Source organism: Balaenoptera borealis, assembly GCF_965194805.1.
Source record: "Balaenoptera borealis genome assembly, chromosome: 10".
NCBI lineage: Eukaryota > Metazoa > Chordata > Mammalia > Artiodactyla > Balaenopteridae > Balaenoptera > Balaenoptera borealis.
This window is the reverse complement of record NC_138874.1, coordinates 60,878,678-60,903,521: the sequence shown is the minus strand read 5'-3', so window position 1 is coordinate 60,903,521 and position 24,844 is coordinate 60,878,678. Positions and strand designations below refer to the sequence as shown.

The 24,844-nt window shown below is 39.9% G+C and overlaps 1 protein-coding gene and 1 long non-coding RNA gene across 2 annotated transcripts in view; one reads left to right on the top strand and one right to left on the bottom strand.

Moving 5' to 3' along the window:
- LRMDA (leucine rich melanocyte differentiation associated) overlaps positions 1-24,844 on the bottom strand; it is a 1,312,323-nt gene that overhangs the window by 576,674 nt on the left and 710,805 nt on the right. The window lies entirely within an intron of this gene.
- The window catches only part of LOC309604599, an 807,304-nt gene that overhangs the window by 95,208 nt on the left and 687,252 nt on the right, over positions 1-24,844 (top strand). The gene's annotated exons all lie outside the window — the stretch shown is intronic.

Sequence of the window (24,844 nt, the reverse complement as noted above, 5' to 3'; positions counted from 1 at the left end):
TTCACTATGGCTGACAGAAGAGAGGGGAGGATGAGAAAAGGTGGTTTCTTACAGACCAGGAAGAGACATTAGAGTCACAACAATGATATTTGTGCGCTGCTTTGCAGTATATGAAATATTCTCAAACCACCAAACCAAACCATTTTGTCCGGTCCTTAGAAGCTCTTTGAGTGAAACACAAAGTATCACGATCCACAGTTTTAGAAACAAATTTCAGTGGCTTTCCCAATATCTCCCAAATGGTAAATGGGAAAGATCAGATAATAACTCAGCTCTTCTGCTTCCAAATCCCTGTGTGGTCTCCTGGGAAAACTTCTGTCCTAACCCCAGGGGGAAGTTTAGCCATGAAGCCTTGTGAATTCCACGAGGAAACTCCACAACAGGCTGCTATCTGGTTTCACAGAAGAGGTTGCTAACATCCTCTCGTCCTAACACAGTAACTCATCACTGACCCTCATCCATTTTGTTTGTGCCTAAAGAGACACACTAGAAAGGCTATTTTTTGAATACACAAGACACACAAAGCCAATATTTTAAAGAAGCCCATTTAATCCATTATCTTACCATGACTGCATTACACTTACACAAAAGTTCCTCTCCAGTCTCCTAAGAGCACATTTAACACATTGCCATTTTACTACTGCCAAGCCCTGAAAAGTTTTGATTCCGCATTTGCAACCCATCTCTTACGACAAGCTGCCAATGTGTAGATTAGTCCCAAGAACTGACGGGATTCAGAGAGTGCACATCACTCAGTTTCAGCCAATTAAATGAGCACCACGCATCACTGATTCTTTCTTGTTTGGTTCATTAGTACACATACTAGGAAGCTGAAAAGGAGAAACCTAGTGGGAATATTAAAGGAGGGAATAGGTTCCTATCTTGAGAATTGCAATGCATTGACCTGAGAACTGGTCTCAGGGGAAGATTTAGGGGCGGAACAGTGCAACCTCTATACCCAGAGCCACGCTTCCAGCATCTTCACTCTCTTCTTCCACAACTCTTCATAGAACCTTACATTTCCCTCTCATTTTCCCAGACTTCCAAAATACTTCTGTGAAAGCTACAGGAGAGTCATGAGATGTCACTTTGTTTTAACAGAAGAGCTGCTGTGTCTGATACATTTTATCTCCTCCTCTGTTGAGTGGAATTGATCATTGCATGCCCCAATTTCTGTTGACCAGACTAGGGAATCAAGACCTAGTGCTTCAGTCCTAAGGACAGTCAATTCAATATGAAAAAGATGTAATTTGCTTCTTTATTCAAATGAGAGTTTCACAAATGTAGCATATTTAGACCTCCTCGTGCACCCATGTGGATCTTTGCCCATTTACTGCCATCACGGGCATTTATAAATGTAAATCTGGCCTATCTCACTCTCCTTCCAGTAGTGGTCTAGGTCCTGTGTGTGAGGCGGATTTCAGTTTTCTGAATTTAAAAGTGCCATCTGGATGCAAATAAACTATGCCTTTTTCTTTGAAATTCATAGAGGTCTTTTTCTCTCAAAAGGTGGGTCAAAGTGCATCAAGTTAATCTTGCCAGTCAACTAGTGTAAGTGTCTAGGCCTCTCCACTTCTGATAATCTGCATTGTAAAATATCTCATTAACTGTACTGCAATCCATTTGAAATATTATTTTTGATGAGAGGGCCATGGAAAAAAATCAAGATAATGCCCGCCTGTTGTGGCCTTTGTTCCTTGGGAACAGACTGTTATAACAAGAACAATTTCTGTATTTTCAAAAATTAGTGCTACTTGAGCTGATGCAAGGATAAGGCACACGACAGAGCGTGATGACAAGTTGGCTTTGTGAAGAAGGTTGGGGGCCTATCTCCATGGAGAGTGTCTGCAAGAAAAATGAGAGGGAATTCCTGCCTTGAGATGGGCAGACTGTCCTCTTCTGGGGCCATGCTCTCCTCTTGTGCCTTTGAATCCATGCAGAATCTGGGCCAGAGGTTCCAGTGTCTGACTAGGAGGAAACGTGGAACCACACCGCCCCAGTTGACATATTTTGTAACTGGCTTGTCCTTCTTGAGTTCAGCTTTGACTGAGCTTGATGCTGGTCGTCATTCTCTTCTGGGACTGCCGCATCTCCATCTTCCTCCTCTCCAGCCAGCCTCTCCTACCTGGCTTCACTCTTGAGAATGTGTGTAGCACATTCTCTGTTTGGACACTTAGCTTTGCTTTCCTTCCACATTTCTTTCCTGCTTTAATTAACACAAGAGCCCAAATGGCTCCCTTAGAGAGATTTGTCCTCTTCCCTCCTGGCACATCAGATACTTTCCGAGTCCCCTGTTTACAGTGTGCCAGCTTCATACTATAAAATCGGGCAGAAATAAGGGAACTCGAAATCAGGATTTTCTATAGGTCAAGATAGGCCACGCCGTGAGCAATATGTTTTCCAGCTTCTTCATACTGGGCACCAGTGGTGATGGTCCAGCTACAACTTGGCTATCATTCATTGGTGCCTATTGGGTGCCCATGCCATGCTAAGCATTTTACAGCGCTTCATTTACTTCTTAGAACAACAGTCAAAGGTAGGTATTGCTTGACTCAAGTTATAGATGAGAAAATGGTCTCAGAGAAGTCAAGCATCTTCCACATTCTACCAAGGAGCATAAAAGTTGCTGTGGAGAAAGGTTAGGTTTCATTCCTGCCATCCTAAGATGCAGCCCCATCTAATAAAAGTGACAAAAGGGCTTCCCAGTCCCAAGCAGGTGGCTAATTATGTGATTCTCTATTTCTGGGCAACTGGCACCATGACCTGATTTAGTCACAAAGTTCTCCAACGAGAAGAATTAAGATGGCTTCATCTGTTCCTACAACTTCCTACCTCCCTGTTTGTGTGAACATGGTAGGCACTCAATAAACAGTTCTCATTTATTGACTATTTCTATCGGCAGGAAAGATTAGAAGGAGTTTCTTATCTCTGGCCTCTAGCCTGATCTCAGGTCCTACGTCCTGGATCCCGGTACTCACGGGCACACAAACTCTCCTGCCATCCCCAGCAACACTCTTCATTCTTCAAGGATAGGCATTTCATCACTCCTCCAAATGAGTTTACTCTTCCCGTTCAGATTTATAAGCCAACAAATAACACTCGAGGGAAAGAAATTATGTCAATGTTTTTCCATTCTCACGAGCAAATCAGATGGGATGCTGATGGTTAAGTTAGCAAACACGGTTGGTGCCTTGAGGAGGAAATCAGGAAATGCTGAGGATGAGCAAAACATATTAAAGCCAGCGGAGATCCTGGGGCCGAGCACAAACAAAGCCACTGACAGAGTCAGTCCCCTTGGAGCATGTACTGAATGACTCGAGAAGGATGAGCCCAAGGCTTTGGGTTGCACATCACCAACCTGGAAGAGGTCAGTGGGTCCTCGAGAAACGTATACGAAAGAAATGTATCCGAAAAGGGACAAGAGACGGTGCACACCTAAACCTGGGGACAGCCTTCTCCCATGGGCTAGGGATCAGGGTCCATCCTAGAAGGGAGCACAGCAGGGAACAGCAAGGATTCAAAGACGAAGATGCTTCAGGGGGACTAACGATGACATTCTTAAGGCAACTACAGAGGGTCACTGACCCAACCTGTCGGGGTTATCCCTGAGGCCTCCTGGCGTCCTGACACACTGCCTACCACCCACCGCCCATCCCTGAACTCAAAGGCAGGAGACTCCAGTGTGGGTTGATGAGGACAGGGAAAGCTTTCCAGAAGAAATAGGTTCAAGCCTCAGAGATTTCAAATAAGATATGTAGTCCTGATTCTGGGCCTTAAAGGATAGCCAGGTTAGTGAGATGGAGAGATAAAGGTCATGCCAGACCAGTCTGGGGATCAGGCCTTCTGGTGCCTTGGATCCTCTTTTTGGTGGCCCTTAAATTTCAGAGGTAACTATAAAGGTCTCTTTAAATAGTCCCTTCCAGTGTCCTTGGCTCTCTTCGAGCCTGGTCTCTGCTGGGCTCATAGGAATCTTTTAGTCCTAGGAATGATTTGCCACATTTACACTAACAGTAAGTATCCCAGCCATGGGTGCCACTTTTTTTTTTTCCCCTCTATCATCAGGTTTACCCTAAAATAAACTAACACATCTCTACTTTTACCCTAAAAAATATCCACAGAGCAGGCCCTCTTTTCAAAGCTACTCCCTCTAGGCCCTACAAAAGCTAAAGCTAAATGACCCCAAGGTCCATGGTAGACCTAGAATAATAAATTTTTTAGCAGATGATTTGCTTTGACCAGAAACTGACACGTGAAGGGTCTAGCTTAATTCTACTGCCTTGTGGTATTTGATGGGGACTCTTGGGGATTCTGATGGGAACCTTGATCATTAACCTTAGCTTTGAAAAGAGTATTCCCAGCATGCAAACCCTCTTGAACATGTTTTTTGGTGGAGAGTCCCTTCCTCCAAGGCAGCAGGCTCTCTACTCTTTCAAGTATTCCAGATCCTTAATGAAGGCAGACCAACATCTTCCTCATATGGAGTCAAACTTGATCTCCTAGTAACTATTTCATACCCTTTTCCATTACAAAGAATAAATCTCCTTACACCCCTTGGGGCAGCCCTTCAGATATCTGAAGATGGTTTTTATGACCTCTGGATGCATTTTCTTCCTTGCAGCCAAAACACCCCTAAGTTCTTCAAAAGTTCCACATATGACCCCTGATCATCCAGTCACCCTGCTTTAGTGTGTCCCTGCCTTTTTAAACTATTTTCTGCAGACCCGAACAACATATTCCAATTATGGAATTACCCACTGACCTGCTGTGAGATCTCTCTAAGCTTCGGTTTCCTCATCTGCTGAGTCTGACAATTAGGCTGTCCGCTTGCTTTAATAAAGCCCCTGCTAGGTCTAAGGTTCTACAAATTCCAGGTCTGGAGACCAGCGAGAACTGGAAATAGCCTCTCTACTTCCCAACCCCTTCCTCCTGGATGGCACCCTATTCTCTTTATGCAACCAAAGGTTGCAGAAACATTTTTTAAAATCCGTCACCAACTCCATTCTACAACAGTAAACAGCAGTCTTTGGGTTAAATGGAAAGGAAATGGAGAGGGTGGGAACATAAAGGTGGGTTTCAATGAAGTCTTCAATCAGCAGCTCTTGGAAGCCTAATGAAACAACCAGAAATTCTTCAGTGCCTCTGGAGCCGTGCTCAGGGAGTTCTGTCTAGTTTCCAACAAAGGAGACCAGGCTAGGTTCTCTTGTGGACAGACACCGGTGGACACTACCCCAAGGTTCATTACGCCCAGGAACATATTCCCACAGCACTTGTCACCTGCAGAAAACATCAAGCAGTGCTGGAATGAGGGGTTTCCTCTAAGAGGTGTCACTGGGCATTTCTTGAAGATGAGACAAGTCTCAAGGAACAAGCTGCCACTTGAATAAGTTGCTTTTCTGGATACAGTTGTGATGACAGCTGCAATGCCAAGTTGCCACAGAGGGAAAGCCTGTTTTGTTCTTCTGGTGGGCCAGATCCTTTGAAGTGAGCAAGATGATCCCTTGAGTTTACTAAGCAAAGCTGGCCTGAGGCATAACTGTCAAGTAAGGGAAGCTTCTTTACTGTCCTCCCGCCTCCACCCCCACCCCAAGCTCACAGGACTCCTCTCTCCCCACTACTATCCAGCACCCTCTGGAATCTCCCTTGGCTACTGATGGCTTTCCTTTCCTTCTCCTCTTGGAATTCATCTTTCCTGAGCCCCCTGCTCTATTCCAGTGGTTTATCTCATGCTTAAGTACTAATGGGTGGAAATGCCCCAGGATTCACTTACCCAATTTTAGCTGGGTACAGTATTTATGAAGATATAATGGGGACACTGGTGGAAAATTAAGGGCCACAGTAACCAATGAGAGTAAGAATCTGCACCAGGAAGCATTTCTGACCCCCTTCTATCCCTACTGATTCAAACGTAAACAGACGGTCCTCCCCGCGGTCAGTCTGGCTCAACACAAAGTCTTCTGCAAGACACATGACTCACTCAAACCCAGTGAGAACTTTAGAGAATGACTGCCTATATTTCTAATATAGAGTTCTTGAGGGCTGTAAAAACATAGGGTTGCAAGGACCACCATTCCTCTGGGAAGCAGATTGACATTTCATTCAGAAACCTCCATTATGGTTGCTAACAGAGCACATCTGCCTAAGCATCTGGTGCTACTAGACCAGTAGCCTTTGGTTAGAGCTAGACAGCCTATGACAAACAGCGCAAGTGGGTAAAGCAGTATGGGAAGGTGAAGGGAGCAGAATGCCAACCGGGGGGCTAGATAAAAACAGGAATCCAATGCCAGTTTTTTTTTGTTTGTTTCTTTCTTTTAAATAAATTTATTTATTTCCTTATTTTTGGCTGCGTTGGGTCTTTGTTGCTGCGCACGGGCTTTCTCTAGTTGCGGCGAGCAGGGCTGCTCTCCGTGGTGGTGTGCAGGCTTCTTATTGCGGGTGGCTTCTCTTGTTGCAGAGCATGGGCTCTAGACGTGCGGGCTAAAGTAGTTGTGGCAGGCGGGCTCAGTAGTTGTGGCCTGCGGGCTCTAGAGCGTAGGCTCAGTAGTTGTGGCACATGGGCTTAGTTGCTCCATGGCATGTGGGACCTTCCCGGACCAGAGCTCACTCAAACCCGTGTCCCCTGCATTGGCAGGAGGATTCTTAACCACTGTGCCACCAGGGAAGCCCCAATGCCAGTTTTATCACCATCTGCCAAACTTCAGCCAACTTACTTCATTTGATTTCCTCATTTGGAAAATATTTATATCATCTCCATCAAATGTTTTTCATGTGAACGTGAAGTTAAATCAGATGGCAGGCACTTGACAAATGCTGGTTTCCTTTCCTTATCCCCTCATCCTCACTGATATAGGCCTTATTACTTGTGAAACTGGGCACTCTCTCAGTTGTCTTTACATTTGCAAAAGGGGCAAAGGGTTACGCATCCTCCCAGTACAAAATATGAGAGAACAGGAAGAATGTTTAACCTACTTAGAAAAATGAGCCACTTTCAAATAGTTGAACTTCTGTTTACTACAGAAAGATATCTGACAAAACTTTGTTAGCTTTGTTAGCTGACAAAACTTGGGATTAACGGATTTACCATTACCGAAACTGACACAATTATATTCCCTTTTAAGTAATCTATAATTAAGAGTGCTTTTTTAATCAACTCACACTGGTTTACTCGCAATTAGTGGAAAATAGTTGGCTTTTTTTGTAGTCTTCCAAAAGAAGAGATTGGATATAAAATCTAAAACCTCTGCTAACTTGACCTGGGCAAACCACTTTCTGGGATTTGAAATGCTGGCATGTGATATATACTTTCAAGATGATAACAGCTGCTAGGAAATGTACTTGGCAGGTAGAGAAATTCTTCTCCAATTAAAAAGGCTGCCGCTGAGATGGGCACGCTGCATGACTGCGAAGTCTCCCACTATAAGGAAGCTCATTCATAAACTTCAACAGGCTGTGCTTTTCCCCGTGACCTCCCAGAGTTCAATAGAAACATAAGCCTTTGGGTGTCCAGGCCCTGGGCTCTGGAAGATCCTATTGGAAAATCACCCTCAATATATAAACTAGACTTTCAGAGGTCTGAAATGGTGCCCCTAAATGGATGGCAATGGAAGAAACACATATTGTGTGAATTATCGGGAAGGAGGTACCTCGGCATCGCTTTGCTACAATTGCACACTACCTATAACCCCTCTTGGGTTACAGTCAGCCCAGCAATTTATTATGTTAAGAGAATGCGTGCCTGTGATTTTATCTGTAGCCTCTGCACTCACACTGGTTGTGTGCGCCCCCAAGCAGTGTCAGGTCCTAAGCAGTCCTCCACAACTTCTGGAGTCGAAGCTGCCCTTCTGTTGTTATCAGTTTTCATTACCGCCCTCTGATCTCATCCCTTCTTGGTACACACCACTTCATCACCTTTATTTTCTGTCATAATTGCATGTGAAAGATTTCCCTTTTGATAGACGCTGGATGCCAAGCTGGTACAGAAGAGAGTGTTGAAAAGTGTCATGTGACCTGCTGGCTTGAGAAGGAAGCCCATACACCTGTGTAAGACAAATGATTTTTTTTCAGAAAGATGACAGATCTATCATCTGTCCACAGGATATGAGCTGTTCTGTCTGCTTAATAGCAAGAGGCTATGAATGGCAAAATAGGGAGTGCTGAAAGAAACTGGTAGCACACAGCACACCGTCTAGCGGGCCTCCCCCGGCCAGGCTTGTTCTCAGCGGGTGGAAATCTGCACAGTGCTTGTCACCGTGGCAAGCAGAGCGGCTAGCCGCGGCCCTGTTTCTGCTCCCTGTCACACTGTCATTCAGGTGCCATCACCTGCCGACAGGGCCACCTGGTTCTCAATTATAGCCCAGGTCACCATTCACACTGCATCCATCATCGTTCAGGACGATCCAACACCGACCAGCCATGTCTTTAACCAAAATATCCCTGTCTCCAAGAGAGATTGTTGTCAGGGCCTGCCCTGCTCCTGGCCCCCCACAGTTCGTTCCCCAGGTGCAGCTATTCACCTCTCTCTGTTCCATCAAGGCCAGGAGGGTCTGTCTGCAACCGGAGGCTGAGCAAACTCAAGGGCTCCATGACTGTTACCTGTGGTGCCCCCACCTCATTTGTGAATCTCTCTTGCCAGGTTCATTTCTTACTAGGATTTCAAAGCCTTAGCTGCCTGGTCAACGACAACAGTGGCAATAGCAGTGGCCAAAGAAACAAAAATAATTTTAATAATCATAGCTAATGCCTACAGAGCACTTATTGTCTGCAGGGCACCGTTCCAAGAACTATACATGTATTAATTCAAAGGAACCTCCCAACAACTCTTTGAGATAGTACTGTGAGTCTATTTCAAAGACTAGGGAATTAGGCAAGAGCTCACAAAGAGATATGTCACAGAGCTGGGGCTAGAGTGCAAATTGTCTTCATCCAGAACCATAACTCTTAACCATCATGGTATAGTGTCTCAACAAAATGAACTATCTCCCCAACCACACGTACTGTGTGCTTGCTATGGGCGAAGTGCTTTACGTATTTTACTTCTAAGCCTCAGAACAACCTCATGATATCTCTAGAGCACAGAGATATTAAGTAATGGTAAAGCCTGGGTTTGAACCAAGGGTCTCCAAAACCCATGCTCCCTTCACGAGCCCCAAATCTCAGACACTGGCTGAGGGGTGATGGGTGCTAGAATGTTGCCATCCTGCTACCCTACAGTTAAAAGTTTAGGCCATGAGAACAGGTTCATTCTGCTTAGATCATTAGCAGGTCCCCAAGGACTTGAGGTCTTTCCCTGTCCATCACAGCGAGAAGGAATGTTCAGTGCTCTTCAAGCATGAGAACAAGATAGAGAACAAAAACTTCTCCTTTTAATGAAGGATCCCTGCCCACATTGAGAATGTTAAAACAACTCTGCATTCCAAAAAGTAACCCCACTTGGTCATGATGTATTATTATTCATTCTATGTACTGTTGGATTTGATTTACAAAAATTTTTAAAGAATTTTTGTATCTTTGTTCATGAGGGCCCAGACTTTTCTCATACTTTGTTCTGGTTTTGGTATCAGCATGATGCTGATTATTAACACATGAATAGAAAAGTGTTTGCTCCTCTTTAATTTTCTAGAAACGTTTTTAAGGAATTGGCATTAGTTCTCCATTAAATGTTTAATGGAATTCACCAGTGAAGTTATCTTAGATCTGGAGTTTTCTTTGTGGGAAAGGTCCTTAACTACAAATTCAATTTTAAAAATATATGGCTATTCAGTTTATGTCTTCTTGAGAGAGCTTCAGGAGTTTGTGTCTTTGAAGGATTTTGTCCATTTCATCCAAGTTATCAAGTTTATTGGCATAAAATTGTTCCTAATATTTCCTAATTACATTTTAACATTAGTCATGTTTCCTTTTTCATTTCCAATGTTGATAATCAGAACCTTCTTTCTTATTTTCTTAATAAGTCTGGCTAGATGTTTATTATTAATCTTCTCAAGAAAAACAAGCCTCTGTTTTCATTGATTTTTCTCTTTTGCTTTCCTCTTTTCTATTTCATTGATTACTGCATGTACCTTTATTACTTTCTTTCTCCTGATAACTTTGGAACTCTAATTCAGGCATATTAGTCTGCTTGAAGTTGTTCCATAGCTCAAGGTTTCTCTGTTCATTTTCTTCGGTGATTTTTCTTTCTATGTTTCATTCTGAATAGTTTCTATTGTTATATCGTCAGGTTCACTAATGCTTTCTTCTGCTATTGTCTGCTCTGCTGTTAATCTTACCCAATGTATTTTTCACTTTGTCATTGCATTTTCATCTCGAGGAGTTTGCTTTGGGTATTATTTCCTATCTTCTATATCACATCTTAGGATGCTCATGCTTTCCTTTACCTCATTAGGAACATCAAACACAGCTATAACTATTTTAATACCTTTGTTTGCTAATTATATCACCTATGTCTGTTTCTATCAATAGATTTTTCTCCTCATTAGGGGTCATATTTCCCATATTTCATTGGATGCCAGACATTGTAAAGTTGATCTTGCTGGGGGCTGGATATTTTTGTGTTATTCTTGAGCTCCCCCCTCTCTCCTCCCATGGGACACAGTTACTTGTAAACAGTTTGGTCCTTTTGAGGCTTGCTTTCAAGTTTTGTTGGGTGGGACCAGAGCCGTCTTTAATTCTGTCCTACTACTCAGGCAATACCTTCCTGAGCGCTCTACTGGGTGCCCTGTATATTATGATTTTTCTACTCTAGTTACTGGGAAGAGCACTACATCAGGTCCTGTGAGAGCTCCAAGGGCTGCCCTGCCTATTCTCTTCCTGTGGTTCTTTCCCAAACTTCCAGTAGTTTCTGCACACCATGCTTTGGTCCGTTAAGTACTCAGCTGCAATCAGCAGAGGAATCCTTTGTAAAAATCTCTAGAGCTTCCTCTCTGTGCAGCTCTCTCCTCTCCATCAACTCTCTTCTTTCTCCTATTCTTCTCTGAGGATTCTGGCCACTTTGGTCTCCCCTAATTCTCAACTGTCTTCTTAACACAGGAAGACTAGCAGCTTCTTCTTGAGTTTGCCCTCCCTGTGCTCCAGCTTGGATCCACTCTCTAGACAGCAGGCTGGGGCAAGTGTAGGGCTAACCCTGATTGTTCTTTCTCATGGAAACCCAATGTTCTGAGCTACTGATTGTCCAATGTTTGCCATTTGTTGTTACACATATTGTGTGAGTTTTTAAATTCTATAGGGCAGGAGGGTGGATCTAGTCCCTGTTACTACTCCATGGCCACCAACAGACATCTTACTGCCCACTTTTGAAGATATACTTACTAAGGAGACTTTGGCACCACACCCTAAAGGCAAGCGCCTCCTTGAAGGATCATGCACTGGCTCCAGGACTCACTGCTTGTGGTTACATTTCAAATTCTTCCCCTTCATTTTTTCCACTTGCTGACTAGTTTGGAAGTGATGGTCAGAGCACTGGGCAGTGGGGAGGGATGATCATGAGTTTGGCAAGCTTCCTATTAACTCTAGCCTAACCACCTAAAGGAAGCAGGAGGAGCAGGGTCTCTTCCTTTTCTCTTTCTGAAAGGCCCAAAGACAGTGTCATCTAAAGGGCAAGTACAACATGAAAGTCAGGCTACTTTGAATATTAATTTCTTATCAGATATATGGCTTGCGAATGTTTTCTCCCATTCCATAGGTTGCTTTTTCATTTTGTAGTTTCTTTTTAGTTTGATATAGTCTCACTTGCTTATTTTTGCTTTGTTTGCTTGGGCTTTTGGTGTCATATCTAAAAAATCATTGCCAAGACTGATATCAAGGAGCTTGTTCCCTGTTTTCTTCTAGGATTTTTATTGTTTTGGGTTGTATGCTCAAGTCTCTAATCCATCTTCAGTTAATTTTTTTTTATTGGAGTACAGTTGCTTTACAATATTGTGTTAGTTTATACTGTACAGCAAAGTGAATCAGCTATATGTATATATATATCCCCTCTTTTTTGGATTTCCTTCTCATTTAGGTCACCACAGAGCACTGAGTAGAGTTCCTTGTGCTGTACAGTAGGTTCTCATTAGTTATCTGTTTTATACATAGTATCAATAGTGTATATTTGCCAATCCCAATCTCCCAACTCATCCCCCTACCTTTCCCCCTTGGTTTCCATATGATTGTTCTCTACGTCTGTGTCTCTATTTCTGCTTTGTAAATAAGATCGTTATACCAATTTTTTTCAGATTCCGCATATGTGCATTAATGTGCAATATTTGTTTTTCTCTTTCTGACTTACTTCACTCTGTATGACAGTCTCTAGGTCTATCCTTGTCTCTACAGATGACCCAATTTTATTCCTTTTTATGGCTGAGTAATATTCCATTGTCTATATTGATCTTCTTTATCCATTCCTTATCTTCAGTTAATTTTTGTTAATGGTGTAAGATAAGGGTCCAATTTCATTTTTTCTGCATGTGATGATTATCTCATCTTTCTAAAACCATTTCTTGCAGAGACTATCTTTCCCCATTTGTATTTTTGGCTCCTTTGTCAAATATTAGCTGATTGTACATGTGAATGTTTATTTCTGGTTTCTCAATTCTGTTCCATTGGTCTATGTATCTATTTTTATGCCAGTACCATCTGGTTTTGATAACAATAGCTTTGCACTATAGCTTGAAATCAGGAAGTGTGATGCCTCCAGCTTTGTCCTTTCTCGGAATTGCTTTGGTTATTCAGAGTCTTCTGTGGTTCCATACTAATTTTAGGATTGCCTTTCTTATTTTTGTGGAAAATGCCATTGGAATATTGATAGACAGAGCATGGACATTTAAACAGTGTTAATTCTTCTAATCCATGAATGTGGGATATCTTTACATTAGTCTGTGTCTTTCTTTCATCACAGCCTTTTAAGTTTGTGGTATACAGATATTTTACCCCCTTGATTAAATTTATTCCTAAGTATTTTATTATTTTTGATGGTACTGTAAATAGGATTATTTTCTTTATTTCTTTTACAGATATTTCATTGTTAGTGTATAGAAATGCAATTGATGTCTGTATGTTGATTTTGTATACCGCAACTTTACTGATTTCATCGATTAGTTCTAACAGTTTTTGGTAGTCTTTAAAATTTTCTACATATAAGAGCATAGCATCAGCAAACAAAGACAATTTTACTTCTTCACTTCTGACTTGGATGTCTTTGTATTACCTGACCTGATTGCTCTGCCTAAGACTTCCAGTACTATATTGAATAAGAGTAGTATGAGTGGGCACCCTGATATTGTTCCTGATCTTACAGGAAAAGCTTTGAACCTTTTACCATTGAGTATGATGTCAGCTATAGGTTTGTCATATATGACCTTTATTATGTTGAGGTGTTCCTTGTATATCCAATTTGTTGAGTATTTTTTTTTATCATGGAAGGATGTTATATTTTGTCAAATGCTTTTTCTGCATCTATTGAGATCATCATGTGATTTTTATCTTCCATTCTATTAATGTGGTGTATCACAACAAAAAACTCCAAATGATCCAATTTAAAATTGGGCAGAGGAACTGAAAAGACATTTTTCCAAAGAAGACACACAAATGGCCAAAAGGTACATGAAACAAAGCTTAACATCACTAATCATCAGGGAAATGCAAATCAAAACCACAATGAGATATCACCTCATGCCTGTTAAAGCAGCTATCATTAAAAACACAAAAGATAACAAATGTTGGTGAGGATATAAAAAAAAAGTGAACCCTGTGCACTGTTGGTGGGAATGTATATTGGTTCATCTACTACGGAAAACTGTATGGAGGTTCCTCAAAGAAGTAAAGAGAGAACTACCATATGATCCAGCAACCCCACTCTTGGGTATATATCCAAAGAAAATGAAAACAGGATGTTGAAGAGGTATCTGCATTCCCATGTTTATTGCAGCATTAGTCACCACAGCCGCGATAGGGAAACAACCTAAGTATCTATCAACAGGTGAATGGATAAAGATAATGTGAGATATATATGTATATATACAAATACATATACATATATATACATATATTGTTACACACACACAATGGTATATTATTCAACCACGAGAAAGAAGGAAACCATGCCATTTGCAACAACATGGGTGGAACTTGAGAGCATTATGCTAAGTGAAATAAGCCAAACAGAGAAAGACCAATACAATATGATACCACTTATATGTTGACTCTAAAAAAGATGAACTCCTAGAAACAGAAAGCAGAATGGTGGTTACCAGAAAGTGTTGAGTAGGGGAAAGGGGGAGATGTTGGTCAAAGAGTACAAACTTCCAGTTCAAAGACAGATAAGTTCTGGGGATCTAATGTACAGCACTGTGATTATATTTAACATTAATGTATTATATACTTGAAAGTTAATAAGAGAGATCTTAAATGTTTTCACCACAAAAAGAAATAATAATTATGTGACGTGTTGAAGGCGTTACCTAACACTGAGGTGGTCATCATTTTGCAAATCTATCAAATCAACATGTTGTACACATTAGGCTTATACAGTAAGTCAATTATATCAATTATATCTTAGTAAAGTGAAAAAAATACTCCATTAAACAAAGAAGAAAGAAAGCCAGGCTACAAATTTAGGGACAAAAGGTCTTAAAACCAGCTTCCCTCTTTAGGTACAGATGTAGCTGCACAAATCAACACAAACTTTTTGCCACCTCATAGGAAGCAAATGTATTTCTATCAATGAGACAAAACTAAATATTAATCTGATCTTGAATTTAGTACATACAATAATAACAGCTAATATTTATGTTATGTTTACTAAGTCCCAGATACTTTTCTAAGCACTTCATGAGTTGTAACTCACTGAATACCAAAAGCACCTGTGAGATTGATCTGTAATATTATCTCCACTTTACAGACAGGAGACTGAGGCACGCCCGGAGAAGTAAAGGAACTTGCTCAAGACAGAGCTAGTTAGTAGCAGAAGCAGGAACTAAACTCTAACAGTCTGACTCATAACCAATGAACCAATGTCCACCGTGAACAAATTCATATCTCCTAGAGACCAGTCTCAGAGCCCCAACGTAAGAATCTTCAGGAACTTATTACAACCCCCTGGCCTAGACTTGAAGATAGATGTATGGCCATATACTAAGGATGTGCCGGTTTACCAAGGCATTCCTCCACCGTGTGGTAGGTTGGATGAATTAGTTTCAGTTTTCTTCAAGTTCAGAGTTTCTCTAAGTCTAAAACACATTGGCCAGCCTCGTCCCTACCTTCTGGACCCCATGGTGAGGGGACTGCTCTTACTCTTCTAGCCCCAATCCCCTGCTGAGGTCTGCATAGCAATAAAATGACCTGCAATTTGTAAGAGACCAGAATCAATCGAACAAATGGTTCAAAGTCTGTAGCCCAACTCCCTGATTGTTTTACCTTACAGCTTCCTCTCTGAATATCCCCAGGCACAGGTTATAGCAAACTTCATTGGAAAAATGGTCATTGTCCAGAGGTGAGGCTGTAACATGGCTTTCAACCGGAAGCATTATTTTTCCATTAGGAGATGACTAAAAATTTGTCGGTTTTTGTTGTTGTTGTTGTTAGTTGTTCCAGTGACTGTGGAGCACTATTTACAGTCAGTGGACATGAATGGGAGACTAACCCTCTTACAATGCATGGGCCAGCCTCACTCACTGGAGAATTGTCCCACCAGAAATGACAAGAGTTTCTTCTCTTATTACAAACCAATTTTTGAGTCTACCAGTTCTACTAGTCAAACTGGGCTACAATCTTTTTTCACTAACTTCTAAAACCTTGAGCACTTGAACTTGACCAAACCTTGAGCTTGCTTACTTTCAAGACCCATGAGCCAAGAGGACTTTCTGGCTAGGACTAGATCTCCACAGACCATCCAGAGAGGTTAAACCATCCTTGCTTCTGAGTCTCCTCAGATGATTGCTGAGGAAAATTCCCAGGAAGGCATGGACTTATATCCTTCTTCCTCAGAAATGCTAATCCAGAGCCTCAGGTATTTAATCATCAGTCCTAATACCAGTTTCCTATCTGCTCTAATGGAAGGACTGCTCCAACAGTGGGATAAAGAAGAGAACCTCCAACAGGACAAGCAGCAGGAAAAGCCATTCCCATCGGTGAGGGGAAGAACACTTCAGAGGCTCCAAAGACTGTGGCTGAAAGAGGATTAAAGAAATTCCTCTCACGGAATGAATGGATTCAGACATAAATGTCAATACTTCCTTGAGCTGAATTATTCTGGGAACTGAAAACAGTGAGGAATGGCTAGTTGTAGCAACAAGATCTAGTTTTATGCCAAAGAATCATATCAGCAACAGATTTTATCCAATTGCAGTACCTGTACCAAATTTTCCTGCCAATAATTTTAGGATTACTATGGTGCAGGCTGGAGGGAGCTACTCTAAGGAATGGGAGATGGATTATCAATAGCTCTTAACTTCCCATATAATGCGGCTTCTGTGATACATGTTATCTTTTTCCCTTCTTGTATTTCTTTCTTTCCTCCCTACCTTGTCATTCACAATTCATAAAACATCTCTATCATGAATGCCTTTATAATTTCAGTTTTTTTCCACATTATGTCTTGGCTCCAAGAAGAAACAGTGAATCTTGTGGAATGCATAGAATTCCAAAGCCAATGTTATAAAATAAGATCTGAATTTAAGAATGTGAAGCAGAAGAATGTGGGGATGAGGGATATGGAAATAGATCTGGTCACTTTAACACTGAATTTTTTTTTATTGAATGAAAAATTCTTTAAATTCTATAGTGCTTTACAATTTTCCAAAGTTTCTGATTAAGCTGATTAGCAATAATCATGCCTCGGATAAACCTCATTGGCTACGATACTGTCACTGTGCAAAGCTACAATAAATTTTTTTAGTAAAACATCATTACAGTAAGAGATACATAGGTGAATATTTTTCTGTGCCTTAATAATTGTCTTTTATCCTTTCCTAAAGGAATTTCTGATGTTGTATTTCCATTTTCAGTCCAAATAAATGTGTTAAAAACTCTGTTAAAAAACCAAACTGCCAAATATCATCATCAAGTTCACCAAGTTCCAGAACAATGATTACATTTGAACAAAGTTGTTCAAAACACTAAAGAAGGAAGGAAGGCAAGGAAGCTGAAGACAGCCAATGCCAGCTCAGGAAACCGAAGTCACAAGGATTTCAGCACATAATTCTACCCGTAGGCACATTTTCTGTACAGGCACCAAAGCATGGTCTCCTAATCGACATGGGAAACCCAGCATGACCCAGATGGGTTCCCAGTAATGTGGTACATGAACTCCCTAACCAGATTTTCCTGGAGCACAAACTATTTTGAGGTGGTTCAGGAAATGGATGTGGTTTGGTGAGAAACTATATAATTCAAAATCCTGTGGCTAAAAAGTCAGCAAAATTTTGTGGAAGAAGAGAGAGACATTTGAGCACGGTTCAGCTCAGTATTGAATTTATAATTCATAAAGCAGGTGGATTATTCCTGAGGTCAAAAAACTTTTCCTTAAGCTTTTTCTATCTACCCTAAGTAGATACCCTTTCAAATTAGGTCCTCTATTTTCCTGCAACCTATGATGCTAATTTTAAAAATATAAAATAACAAAACAAAAAAGTATTGTGTTACCTACAAGGAAGGTCACAGAGCCTCCTTCTCTGAATATTCTAGCCAGGGATCAGCAAAACTTTTCTGTAAAGGGCCAGAGAGTAAATACCTGAGGCTTTGTGGGCCACATATAGTCTTCACCACATGTTCTTCTTTGCTATTTTTTCAAACAATCTTTAAAAAATATAAAAACCATTCTTAGCTCAGATGTACAAAAAGAGGCCACTAGTCATATCTGGCCCATGGGCTTTAGTTTGCTGACCCCTATTCTAGATAAACAGGTGGACAGACTGTCTTTGTGGACACTACTCATTGGAGAGTAAAATAAATACCCACCCTACCCTCCCTGCCAACTCTATAAGTTGATGAAATTGACAAAAATAAACCTGTAAAATTTTCAAACAGATTTTAAATCATCAAATCATTAGCAGACATTTCAATATCTGATAAAACATAACTCTTAGTAAAGACAAAGAGTCTCTGTATTCAGTCTCCTACACTGCAAACTCACCTTGTAACCTAGAGCAAATTCCTTACCTCTGATTTCTCATTACAAAAAAAATTAGATATTTGCATTAAGTGATCTCTAGAAAAACACCCAGCCTTGGTTCTCTCAGATTCCATGAATGGCCCTAGAAAGCTCTAGAGGGATTTTTAAGGACATGCCCCAAAGTGATCTTTACTGCATTAAGAAAAACTCAGCGGGATAACTGTCACCCTATTTGATAGTCTCCAGAAAAGCAAATGGTCCTCATTTTGCCTTGACTAAATCTCCCATCACAGAAGATGGCATTCCCATGGCTTTAGCTAAATGTATAGTCATTTACATTACAAGACAGAGACAATGGGTTCATGAGAGTAATCCTCAGAAATAAAACATATGGGCTTTTCAGTGGTTATCGTAAGGAGGAATCAGACATTTTGGCCCGGGAATCAAAACCATGAGAATCTCTTATGATTCCAGAACTTCTTTAACACTACTATATTTCTTATTTTTGTGACCCCCAAAGCTATTAACAGTAAAATCCATTAAAACACATCTTTCTGATCTTTAATTTTATACCATTATGATTTCTCAAAGTAGCGATAGATTGGGTTAAGCCAGGTATGCGTTTTATGGAAAGATGTCTTCTACATACTAATTGTGCAGTATGCTTCATGAGCAGTATCATTTTCTTCAACTTGAAAAAAATGTTTACTTTCTGTTTCTCTCCAATCAGTAAGACACAGTCAACGGTAAAAGCACACACTTTCATTGATTTATCAGACATACATTTAGAATCGAACCCAACTGGCTGGGACTCACATTAAGTAGGGTTAATAAGATATTTCCCATCCTGCATATTCAGAAACACTTGGTCCTGCTCAGATTTCTCTACTCACTCAAGCTCCCTAAAGATAAATGAGCCTTATCCACAGAAAGGAAATAGGCCATTTATCTGACATCGCATTATTTACTGACATTAAAAATGATAATATCCATCAACAAGCAGCTAAACCCCAAGCTAGAACAAAGCTACAACTGTCTTTCTTTGATATAGTTACAAGGAGATGCTGACTGAGCTGCCATTTATGTTCCAATAATGTCACTACTGTTACAAGAAACTCACAGTTTGTTATTAACATAATTTCCCATGTGTTTATTTGGGACCAGGGAACTGTCTTTTGGCCTTTTCTGAACTTTCTCATAAAACTAAAACCTGGAATTATAATGACATAACTATGAACATATTTGCTTTGGGGGAAAGTTTTTCATTTTAAAAATACATTATCCTTCCCTTTCATTTTCTTATGTTTAACAAAAGTACCGTTACCTATAATTCTCATAACAACCCAGCAAGACAGATATTATTATCTGCATTTTCTACATAAGTAAGTAACTTGAGGCTCAAAGAGGTTTGTTAAATAAACTGCCCAAATTCATAGGGCTAGTGAATGGTGGGTCCAGAATTGGAACCCATGGGTTTGTCCGACTCTGCTGGTGGTCTTGCCCCTTCTCTTTCTACCTCTTTTCCCTCTCCCTCCCTCTTTCCCTCCATTCTTTCCCTCCCTGCCCCCATCCATCCATCCACTTACCTACCTACCTACCTACCTACATATCTATCTACCTTCCTAAACAAACAACTTGTCCTTATAAAAGGCTGTTTCTTGAAAGCATCAACCCACAACAATTTAGTTCTATCCCAAAGTACACACCACAACACTGAGTACCTTAACAAAACTTCAGGACACATAAGCAACACACACAGGACTGACAAACATTCTGGGTTATTAGCTTCAACTTAAGAAAACCCACATGTGATTGACTGGCAGGAATGACCTGTCAGCTGGGGTTATTTAGAAGTAAAGTCAAAGAAACAGTGAGCCAAGACTGTAAATGTTGTTATCGAAGAATATTTTTACACCCTAAAAAAAGTAAGCTCTCTGAATCTTGAACTAAAACTCAGCTGCTATTTAAAAACAGAGAGAAAAAAAAAAAAAAAGAGTGCTGGAATCTGATTTTCCTCCCGTGGCCTTCACTGAGAGGCACTGGCAACAGCAAGGGCTCTTCTTTTGGTTAAATCTTCTAAGGCACCAACTCTGGTGCTATCTCATTCCCCTTCATCTTCCTCTGTCCCGTCAAAAGATGTAAAACAATTATACTCCAATAAAGATGTTAAAAAATAAATACGTAAAAATAAAAATAGAAAAAAAATAAAATAAAATAAACTTTATATATGTCATTCTATCTTCAGAATCCTGTGAAGAGATTATCATTACCACCAATTTATTGATGATGAAACTATAGTTTCACTTGGTCAAAGTTGTTTAAATTGCAAATGATGTAACTGTAATTGAAAGAAAAATGTTTATGGTTCTAAAGATAGTGATCTTTTTACTGTACTACCTAAACGTTATACATATGATCTCCAGAACTTTGGACATGAAATGGCAATATATATGAGCAAGAATATTTATTGTACCCTTTTTGTGATAAAATATGTAGACTAAAAAACTAAATGTCTATCAATAAAGTATTTCTAATTAAAGTACAGATGTTCATGAGATTCTATAATGTTATCAAAATGTAAGGTGGGTCTATATGGACCTAAACAGATATTTAGTGAAAAAGGGAATTACAGATGACTGTGTAAAATAAGAAAATATCTGTTAAATATATCTGTCTGTTATAATAATGGACACATGCCATTATACATTTTTCTAAACTCATAGCATGTACAAGAGTGAACTCTAATGTAAACCATGGACTTTGGGGGTACCTGGGAACTCTATAACTTCTGCTCAATTTTTCTGTGAACCTGAAACTGCTCTAAAATATAAACTCTTTTTAAAAAAAAAAAAAAAAGATAAGGCAAGAAGGACAGGTGGACACTTACAGACCCCTGGCCTCATCAGCGCCCCCCCCGTCCATCATCATTTGTTGCATGTATTTTAGTTTGATGATCTTGGACTGTGTCTTTCTAATACTAGAACAGCCTGGTAGGAAAAGAAAATATGTAATATGACAATTTATTGGCCAAGATTACTCCAAGCAACTGATTTCACAAGTTTTGTTTGTTTCCCAAAGCTGTCCAAACTGATGACACCATAGGCATTTCTGATGTGTAGAAGGAAGCCTGGTGTCAGCACATGACTGGCATTCTCATTTCTGACTGGCAAACGGATGCTGGCTCCCCAGCTACATTCGGATCAGGATGAATTACAGGTATAATTCAAAATCAAGAAAACTGCTCAAGTATAACACGTGAGGCTTCTGCCAAAGTTGAAAATCATTAGGAACCATGAACAAGGCTGAGCACACAGCTCTGTTTTGAACTCTTTTATTTCTGTATTATTGCTCATTCACTTAAAGAAAAATACATGAAGCAGAGAGACAAGATCTCCTTCCCTTTTCATGCTTCTCCAATTTATCTTCCTTGGCATAATAAATTTCTCAAGCCAAAGAGTGGAGTGTTGTCTTGTTTCCCTCTGGTTTTTTCCATTATCTCAGTTATCTCTCATTTATTTTTTTAGCCTTTTCTCTTATCGCAACAGTTTCTCAGGACATCATAAAGTTGGAATGAGGAACCTCCCACCCCTCCGTGGTTGCCTACAGATATTTCAGGCCCCACACACTCAGTCACGTGGCTTTGTTACTGTGGCATGTTTGGAAAGAAAAAGAAATCCCAGATATTCCTCAACTAGAACTGATGGCTCAACTTTGGACTACTTTTGATATATAAATATTACTCTTTGTGTGAAACTTTCTCTCGCAAGAAAATCATTTTCCATAAAACCTGCTTAGGTACCCTTGCTTATTCTGAATAATCAAGGGAGTCCAACTATTTATGCTCTCAGTGGGAGGCATTATGAAGAAAAGTACTGATTCTAGAACATAGTTTTGTTTTTAAGGCCGATCTTTAAAACTTTTTATTTGGGGCATTTCCAAAAAAATTTGTATTCATAAATATAGGGACTATAGTATAATGAACCTCCAAGTATCCATAAGTGAACACACAGCTAATCTTATTTCTGCTATACCCACCTCCATCCATTTGCTTTTCTCTCAAGCAGATTTCTTTTTAACAAATCTCAGATATCATACAATTTCTTCCATATATATGGCTAGGTATCTCTAAGAGATAAGGACTTCTAAATTTTAGACATATAACCACAACATCATTATGACACCTATAAAATTTACAATTTCTGATATCAAATATTTAGTCAGTGTTCAAATTTCCCTGATAATCTCAGAAAATTGTTAACATTTGTTTTGTTCAAAGTAGGGCCCAAACACTGTCCACACAGCCAGCACAACTCTTGATGTCAGTTTCTTCATTTGAAAATAAGAATGTTAGATGGTTGTTTTAGTTTTAGCATAAAGGGTTTAAAATATATTTTTCCAAATTAAAATATAAAGTACAGAAATTAATTTTTAAAGATTTCACCATGTATGCTTATCCAGAAACAAGATTGTTTTGATAATAAATGGCATGATACTTATATATTTTCTATTTACCATGTGACTTTAAGATCTCTTCCCATTGATCCATTTTAACTTCTGTCTAGAATTCCACCTCATGCATAGACTGCATTTTATCTAATCCCCTATTAATGAACATCTATTTTGTTTCCAATTTTCCACAGAACAGTGTTATAATGGACATCCTTATAAATGTCACCTTATGCATATACACAAGATTCTTTAGGACATACAGCTGTGTGTGGGAATTGCTGGATTACTGGGAGTAATAACATTTTTAATGTACATCCAGTGGCAGTAGATGAGAATTCAACACAATCTTCAAGGTTTCTTGCAACTTTGATATTCAATGAGTCAATCCATTGAATCTATTTTTTTAAACGGTTGCATCCTTAGTAATATTAATGGTGGTGACGTGTTACTGATTTTGCCATTTCTAATAATGTCTTCTATTACTTCTTAGTAGCACTGCCTCTTTAAAAAATAATATCAGTTTTCATTTTGCAAGACCCTGAGCTAAGGACTCAAGCTAAAAATCACAGGACCATGTATTTCCTGGCCTTAAATTTGGAGAAGTATATAGAACAGACACCTAAAAATATACATAATGATTGAAGGTGGTTTACAGAAAGTCATGAGTAGAGTCTAGACCTACCATTAGTCTGTAGGAAGGGAGAGGTCACCGGGGCCTGGTTTAGAAGGCTTTCTTTATACAGGAAATAAAGAAGTTTAGCAGGAAGAAGTGGGAAAGGTCTTCAGCTCACTCTGATTCAGGAAGGGAACAATCTGTTTTGTCCATATAAGAGAAATGAAATGCATAACTATGAGTTCCCAACACCCATGAGCTTGCTGCAAGTTACTGGGGCCCAAAGAGATGCCCTCCAGAGCTTCTGAGCCCTTAGAGAAGGCTGGTTGCTGTGCTTTCTGGGAGGAACAACTCTGACAAGAAGTTAAAGGGCCCCACTGACCTAAGCATGATAACACTGACACTTTCAATCAGCCAGAGGCTGTCAGGTTTAGCCATTTACGTTGTATAAATCCACTTTTTCTGACTGTGTTTGAGTTACTTTCCTCCAGCACAGATGGAGAAAGTGATTTTTTTTTTCCTCTCTCTTAGAGGAAGTCTTCCCAGATGAACCACATCCAACACTAATCACTCTTTTAAGAACACAGTTCTATATTAGACTTGGCTTACGATTATCCTTACATTGCTGTAATTGGACAGTTTAGCTACATTATAAGGTATCTGAGCAGAGACATTTCCTATTTCAATTCATTCCAGGACTCCATAATTGACGGCTCTGTTCCTGTTCATACCTAGAGGCTGAAAAATACTTGCTAAATGAAACAGTCAGAATAGACTAGGAAATCCCAAAATCTGAGCACCACAGCATGAAAAAAACAGTATCATCTGTGGGTCTGAGTGACTGTCCAGGGCAGCTGTCTAGTAATCCAGTTACTTTGATGTTGTGACTACACCATTGCAAAACACAAGGTGTCCTCCAAGATGACCTCAGCTGGGAAGAAGAGTAACTGAAAAGTTGCACAGGGTCTTTTCACACCTCAGCTCAGAAAAGAAAAAAAAAACAGATATTGGTGAATACAAGTAGTGTCTACTATACTAATATATTTCTTCTATAATGTAGCTTTCAGGTAAGTGGGAACTCTGCCCTTAGGCAGAATAAGCAACTGATGATCCCTCCTCTTAGGTAATAGAAGCACCTCTTCTAATAGCCCTTAGGGAGAAGAGATGAGAGATTTAAGACATGTCCATTCCATCCTGTATTTCAGGTTACCGATGGAAAACTAAGAGCGCCCCACAGTGATACATCCCTTAAATATGAGTTCATGACTCTCTGGAGAACTCAGTCCATGTTCTTTTCCTTAAAGATCACCAAAGACTTGGACCTGGTGATCTTGATCAAGGGTAATTTATTTCCATATTGTCTTCTTTTGACTTAGCTTTTCTCATTTATTTAACAAAATATTATTCAGAACAACTTCTGCTAGTTGTTCTCCAGTACCTCTTCTCTCATTCTTCTGTAGTAAAAGAAATGCCAGGTTTTAGATGATAGGTGAAGTCAAGTGAATAAGTTCTAGCAAACAGACTTAGAGCAGAAGAATTTTATATATCTCCTAGGCAATACCCTTAAAGGGGATGAACATGCTACTCTCTCCTTTTCCCATCTTTTCTGACTGGAATATAGCTGTAGGGAGGTAATCTTCTTCACCACAAAGACTGTAAGTACAGTACATGAATAAACCTGAAGGAATTGGGTTCCTGACATG